Source organism: Lichenostomus cassidix, chromosome 1 (assembly GCF_008360975.1).
Source record: "Lichenostomus cassidix isolate B80296 chromosome 1, HeHo_3.0, whole genome shotgun sequence".
NCBI lineage: Eukaryota > Metazoa > Chordata > Aves > Passeriformes > Meliphagidae > Lichenostomus > Lichenostomus cassidix.
Window position 1 is genome coordinate 62,691,985 of NC_139479.1, and position 7,578 is coordinate 62,699,562.

The 7,578-nt window shown below is 46.4% G+C and overlaps 1 long non-coding RNA gene across 1 annotated transcript; it reads right to left on the reverse strand.

The window, feature by feature from the left end:
- Positions 1-1,031: 1,031 nt before the first annotated feature.
- On the reverse strand, positions 1,032-5,799 carry LOC146444758 (uncharacterized). Its single transcript, XR_014852239.1, has 3 exons — positions 5,706-5,799; positions 2,687-5,421; positions 1,032-1,808 (listed from the first exon to the last, which is right to left on the reverse strand). It is a non-coding gene; the product is annotated as an uncharacterized LOC146444758 (long non-coding RNA).
- Between the last annotated feature and the right edge of the window lie 1,779 nt (positions 5,800-7,578).

Genomic DNA, 7,578 nt, shown 5'->3' on the forward strand with positions numbered 1-7,578 from the left:
AAACAGTCCTCCTTAGATCATTAGGTTGTCCACAGCAGCACTCCTCTCAAAACAAATGGGGTGGTGGTAGTGGTATATGAGGGCTTGGCTGCATTACCAACTTTCTCAGGTATTTGATGTGCATATTGAGTTGCTAAACTGGTCTCGAGGTTTTATATATAGGTATTATTTTATTAGGAAGAAATTCTTTACAGTGAGAGTGGTGAAACTCTGGAATAGGTTGCCCAGAGAAGCTGTGGATGCTCCATCCCTGGAAGTGTTCAAGGCCAAGTTGGATGGGACTCTGAGCAACCCAGTCTAGTGGAAGGTTTACCTGTTCACGGCATGCAATTTGGAACTAGATGATCCCTAAAGCCCCTTCCAACACAAAGCATTCTAGGATTCTATCATTCTATGGTTACACCCCTTCCAGAAAAGAAGGGGTCTGATAATAATACCATTTTACATACTTCATGTAAGATTCATCTCAACAACTTTAGCCATCAAAGTGTTTGATTTCTACCATTCTAAAACAGGTGCACAAAGTAAGTGGGATCATCTCTTTGCTTGTGTGTGCCTCTCTGATTGACTGCAGAGGAAATCCAGAAAAGTAGCTGAAACCACCTTTTGGAAGTGGAAAGAGGATACTGCTAGGTCCCTCAGGACACAGACATGGTAAACTGTCAATTTATTTTGATTTTACAATTTATTCATTATCTACCAAGCCATAGTAATTGATCGTGCACATGATCCCAGCTCACCCAAGCTAAGTGCTCACTTTAATCATTCTCTGGAGACACTCCTTAGGTTGTGGTAACTTAATTGTTTGTCCGTGTCCCTTCAGACCGTATTTTCCCAAAGTGCATGGTCATATTCACCAACTTTGTTCTAGAAAGCCAACTAAATATTGGCTAACTCTCTACACATAAACTGAAACACACAAAATTAGAAAAATGAGAGAAATAATAGCTCTACAGTTGTGTTTATTTCAAGCAAACTTTCCAAGTAAGGAACAACACAAATGTACAAAAGTCAAAACATCTAAATTTCCTCTTGGTGTTAAGTTGGAAGAAAGGCACTAAAGCTATAAAAAAAAATTAAAAATCGTAAGAGTCACATGATATTTATATTTGCTTTCAAACAGGAGCTGTGTGGCTCAGGGAAGGGATACACTGACCTTTCACTTCTGTTCACTCCAGCTTCAGTGCTGCCGCAGGCCCTAAGTGAAAATGAGTCTGTTGGTCTCATCCAAACCTCGGCGCATGTTAGCCCACATTACAAAACACCAGAGAATTTGGCATGATCAGCAGTTTCTGCTCAAGAGAGGCCCAGGACTGCAATAGCAGAGGTGTTAGAGATCAGAATTTGGGAACGCTGGTTGAGTTACGTGGGAAAGCAAAATATTCAGTCTCCTGCTTTCATTGGGACTGTATTCACTTGCACAAAATAAACACAGTATGAACAATACACAAAAAAATTTATATCACAGCAAATGATACTTATAAATAAGGCAAACAGCTCATTACCACCATTCACCCAAAGGTCACAGAGTGCTTTTTAAGCAGAAATTTAGCTGCACCAGTGAAGCAGTGTAACATCGTTCTTATTTTACAGATGGAAAAACTGAGGCACACAGACACCTTCCTATCCAAGACCGCACAGGAAATCTGTGGCAAGACCAGCACAGGCTCCTGATCACAGGAGTCTGCATGTGTTGGGGTTTGGGGAGGACAACTGAGCTCCCTTGCACTCAGATGCCTGTGGCAGGAGCTGAAGAGCACACAAGCAAAAGGTCAGTGTAACCATTCTCCTAGCCACAGAACTCCAGTCTGAAAAGAAACATAAATGCAATGAGACTTTCCTGAGATTCTTTTTTCTCAAATTTTAATTGTTTCTTGGCCCCAGGAGTCATTTTTACACCTAAAATAGTTATGTATTACATACTGTTATTTACATGAATTTGCACTGTCTCTAATTTGGAAGGTTTAATACTAATTAAAAAAAACCTGGAGACCACTGGATATCACTCTGATGCTGTCCTCTTAGCACCATGTGATGTCAAATTGTTCTAGCTGAAATGGGTGAATATCCTCTTATGTCTCTTTTTCCAGATTTTTTTTTCCTGAACTGACGTCCACATTACTTCCTCCTTATATTGTCTGAGCTGTAAACTAAATTAAACATTATTCTGGTTCCCGGGCTTTTGCCTATAAATGCAGTTGCTTGGAGTAAAATAAACCACCCAGAAGAAACCAATGGAAGTGAAGTGATGCTTGGGTACAGTGAAAGAAGTGGTTTGCATCGGAATGAAGTTATGAAGTTAAAGCAAAATCAGTTGCTCCAGAGCTGGGGATCTCCCTGATCCTTCTGCATGCCTGGCAATAGATCACCCCATGTGCACAGACTGTCACTCCCACAAACTATGCTCCCCCTTCATTCCCAGGTGCTTGATCAAAAGCTTTGGACTGTTTTTGGTGACTCCAGTCCTCTCCTCCACACCTTTCATTTTTGAAGGCTCTCCCCTAATTTGTTCTCTGAAGGAACACTATTGTGAGTCATTGGATCCCTACGAACTTCTCTGTGGATTCCTCAATCAAAAAGAATTACTTGGATGCTTGTCACCCGGTTACCCTGCATTAAAATGAGCCCCATTAAACGGGATTACTGGCTGAGGACACTGCCATCTCCTTCCTTCCTAAGCACCAACCTGGTGTTGGAAGCATCACAGAGCTGCAGGACTTCTTAGGGATTACACATATCTTGACAGTCCTTGGCACGGGGACAATGCACTGAAGGGAAGAAAGGTGAGCTTTGTGTTAAAAATTGCACTGGACACAATATTTCAGTGGTTTCCTTCATGTGAGCTTTCTGCCTGTGAGAAGCAAGCCAAGAAGCAAAAGGAAGTCACAGGGGACTAGGTGCAGCTCACCTCAGGATGGATGTGCTCTGCAGCACATCCAGCTGCCAGTACCTCTGGCTTGCAGTGTGAAGAACCAGCAGAAAATACTGTGGAGGGGCCTCCAGGAAGAAAGCAAACAAGAGAAGAATCACGCTGTGATGTCTTCTTCAAGCTTTGAAAGTCAAAATGCAGTGGTAGTGTTAATGCTGCTTAGGTTAAATATCTCACCTTCTTCAGACAACCCTGGGGGAGTGAAACTCAGTCTGAAATGAGAAAAGTTTCCCAAAGGTGAGTTCATAGATCACAAAATGTGAAGATGGAAAGAATCTATTCAATCATCTATCCCATCTCTCTGCCAGTTCAGAATTACTCCTCATGATGTTTTAAACATAACTGCTTTTCTCATTAAAAAAAAAAAAAGGAAAAAATGGGGGAGAAATACCTAAAAATGGTCTATGAGATTTTCTATGAGAAACTGCTTGATTCCTTGACTTAATTCTAGTGTCTCCTTTTGCTTTGTGCAGATGAGTTCAGCATGTGCCAGGATGAAGACTGAACCAACATTTTCTGGAAAGACTCTTCCACCATCTGCAACATCCAACAACTGGAAAAATCCTCCCAATAACTGGGTTGCATCTGCATTTTCTTAACTGTATTCAGTTTCTCCTCCCTTTGCAGGAGACTGAGGAGTAGTTCTTTCATGGTAGTATTTTGTGTGGTTATGAACTAAGTAACCTGGAAAGTGCTACCAAGTCCCCCCTATTTCAAATAATACTTGCAGAATGAGATACACCTTTGCCAAAATAATGGAAATATGCCACGAATCTAAAAAGTGGTTTGGACGATGCAGTTATGAAAGAAATCATCCTATTTCACTGTGGGGAAGAGAAGAACAAAGAGTGTTTTTCACCTCTAACTGAGGATTCCATGAGTCTAACATTATTTTTTTTTCCCAGTTTAATTTATGTCCATGTGTTGCAGAGTCTGGATCTCTTTTAAATGTCTGGTTTGACACTGCAGCCTGTTTCACCCCCAGCACAAGTTTCCTATTTCCCTCTCAGAGCCCAGATGTCCTGGGGCCCTTGCAGGGCTCCTTGATGATACAGATATTTGGGACAACGCTGTCCACAAAAAAAAAGCTCAGAAAACCAAAGACAACACATGTATTACTCAGACTATCCTGTTAACACAAGCAAATGGTAACCTGTAGAGGCAGCAAGACTTCTCCCTGCTGCAGTGGGAAGGGTGCCAACAAGACTGGGTTTGTATGCAGTCCACTGTGGGACTCCTCAGCCTATCCTGCAGACACTATGGCCACTTTCAGACTGCTGAGGCGTGAAACGCCAATTTCAGTGTAACATCAGAGCTGACAAAGCTGTATTTTATCAATTTAGAGTAACAAAAGTGAAGAACTTGTAGCTCCACTCATCTCTTGCATTCCTCACAGTGAAATGGAAGAATGCGTACAGAGTCGTGCAACAAGCTGTCACATCAGCTTCAAAAGCAATGGCCCACACAAGCAAATTTCCCTACTGTACAGTCTTGTTATTTCAGATTATTTAATCAAAGGTGGCAGAAAGCAAGAGGTGGTTGTTGTTTGTTAGTTCTTTTTTTCCCAAAGAAAGCAATTCAGCCAGTTCCAGAACAGACCTGAGTGTTGACAGCAGCGTCTACCCACAGATACAAGGTATAAATTGCTTAATTATGTGTGAAGATTATGGGAGCCATGTCAAGCCTGAGTCACCAGCAGTTATTTGAAAAGATAAAACAAAAATGATTAGCAGATTCTTTTGGAAAGTGACTACTGTAGCTTTCCTTCACGTGCACATGGCTGTTGCTGTGTCTCCTGGCAGCACCAAGGCCACCCTCACTGGTGTGCAATGGCAGTGGCCAAACAAAACTTAGGGCTAGGACATTGCTATATTAACAGCCTTCCAAGGGACAATGCGAAGAAACAGAAGAAAAGCTGGAAAGTATGGTTTCCAAAAAAAAAAAACCACAAAAAAACCCCAAGTGAGTAAAGTCTTTGGGTTAAAGACTATTATTGTAGCACTAAGCATCTTTCCCTCATCTGATTTTTTTGTAGAAAGCTTTCAGCATTTCCAGAACTGCCATTAAAATGAGGTATGCCCAGTGATACTCTGTTTTGTGTAGCCTCATGCTGCTGGCAAGTGTTGAGCCCATCAGTGTGACTCTGAGCACAAAACACACCTGTTGGACGCCACGGCTCAGTGCAAGTGGCACAGTCCTACGGATAGGTCTGGATTTGCACCAGCTGTAAGGCTCTTCCTCCCTGGTGTAATTTTGGACTCCTCAGGAGAGGCAGGTGCTATACTGGTACACGTTACAGCTAGTGAAGGCAGAGTTGCAATTGAGGTATCACCAAAGTAACCGTGTGGTTAAAAAAAAAAAAGAGAAACATATCCCTTGTCATAACTGTAGATTTCCAGCGCTTTTGGGAGAGCAGCAAATATTGTATTTGAAAACAGGCTTCCCGCGGTGTTTGAGCTCCTGCACTTTCAATCCCTGCAGATAACGTGGAACTGGGTGGAAATTTAATAGCGATAAAGCCAGCGATAATTAACTTAATTATTTTGATCTTCTGAAAAAGCTCAGGGGGGAACGCACAGAGAAGTTTCTTCCTTTTGTTTATTTATTTTCCTTTCTTTCCTTCCTTTCCCTGCCTCCTCTCTCCCTTCCCCTTCTCTCCTCCCCCGCCCCATCCCATTGCCCCCTCCCGGCCCAGCCGCGCCTCCCACCACTCGCCCAGCCCTCCGCAGCCCCCGCGGCAGCATCACTTTTTCCGCTTTTAAAAGATTCCTCCCACCTTTTCGTTCCTCCCTCCACGCGCCCGCTCCGCGCCCAGCTCCTCGCCCTCTCCGCAGCCTCCCGCCACCCACGGCGGGTCGCCGGGTCAGATCCCGCTCCCGCCCCGTTCCGCTCCCGCTCCCGCTCCCGCCCCGTTCCGCTCCCGCTCCCGCTCCCGCCCCGTTCCGCTCCCGCTCCCGCTCCCGCTCCCGCCCCGTTCCGCTCCCGCTCCCGCTCCCGCCCCGTTCCACTCCCGCTCCCGCTCCCGCTCCCGCCCCGTTCCGCTCCCGCCCCGTTCCGCTCCCGCTCCCGCTCCGCTCCCGCGCAGCCCCCGCCGCGCCCGTCGGCGACTCGACAGCGCCACCCGCTGGGCGGCCGCGGGAAGGGCGGCCCCGCGCAGGCCCCGCGCTCCGCCGGCCGCGCTCTGGCGACTCGAGGGGACACGGAGGCGAGCTGGGACTCGGCGCTCCGGGGCCCCTCCGGAGCAGCGCCGGGAGGAGGGTGACTGATAGACACCGATGCAGCCCTAGTCCGTCACCCCGGGGCTGCACCCGTGTCCGCAGCCCGGCGTCAAAGGCACTCGCGGGGCTCCTGGAGGACACTGGCCAGGCTCGCTCACCAGCTCCTGCTGGTTTTCTTCTGGGGAAACGAGGTTGCAGCAGGCACTGAAGTAACTCACCACCATGTGCAGAGCTGTAAGCTGGGCAGCAAAGCGAAAAGTTGGTAAAAACCCGAGTAATCCTGTCTCAACCCGTCCCGGGTTGTCCTTTCCCATGCCGAGGCTGAGCCCAGTCTGGGCCTTGTCTTGCCCGTGGCAGGGGTGCCAGGGCTGTGGCAGCTGGGGTGACCCGGGGCTGTGGCAGCTGGGGTGACCCGGGGTTGTGGCAGCTGGGGTGACCCGGGGCTCTGGCAGCTGGGGTGACCCGGGGCTGGGCCCAGCAAGGGCAGAGCAGCATTTCTCAGCTCTGTCTCTGCGTGCCACAGCTCCTCTGCCGCAGAGCAGCCGTGCAGCACCACGGGCGGCAAGCACAGAGCCATCCGCGGCACTGAAGATGACAGGGATGCTCGTCTGGGGAGCATGCTCTGTCCTGTGGACATGCTGAAGCAGGAGCCTTCAGACAAAGAGTCTGAAAGTAAAAACTTCCACGTTATGCCCATGCAAAAGGGAGCATATTGACCGACTGGCAAAAGCCCGAACTCTAACAACTCTTTCTTTCCTTTGCGTGTTTGATGCCACTGCCATAACAGAGCTCGGAGCACACTGACCTTCTGCAATGGCCACAAACACGGCTAAGAAAGAAACCAGAACAGTCCATGGTGTGATACAATTATAAAATCAGTTTCCTAGGGAAGTTTTGGATGCTTTGCATGACATTTCCTTGGCATGTGCAAATTTACGCATAACTAAACATAAATCCAACAACCTCTGAATTGTCTGTAGAAGTTGAAAGTGACAGTCACTCCTAGGCCATGGGATATTCAGCTTAAAAATGTTGAAAATACTCAATTTCTAGCTGTGGTGGTCCATCAGATATTGCACATTTAGCCTGGCACTGAGTATTTTAAGTTGTCTGTGAAGGAAATACACTTTAATGTTTGACAAACAAGGAGCTGTACTTCTTTGAAGCTGGTCAGGAATATGGAAGGCTAAAGCAATCTCAGAGCAGGGATTCACGAGTGCAGGTGTGCTGCTCAAAGGTGAATGACAGATGGAAAGGTTACCTAAATGGTAGGACTGGTCAGAGCAAAACTAACACCTTCTGGAAAAAAGTGTTCCAGACTTCTTGTCTGATTTAAATCTCAAACTGTTCCAAGCAGCTAAAATAAAATGCAGGGTAGTTAGCATGAGATTTATTTAAGAAAAAATATCTAATGAAAAATCATTCACTTTT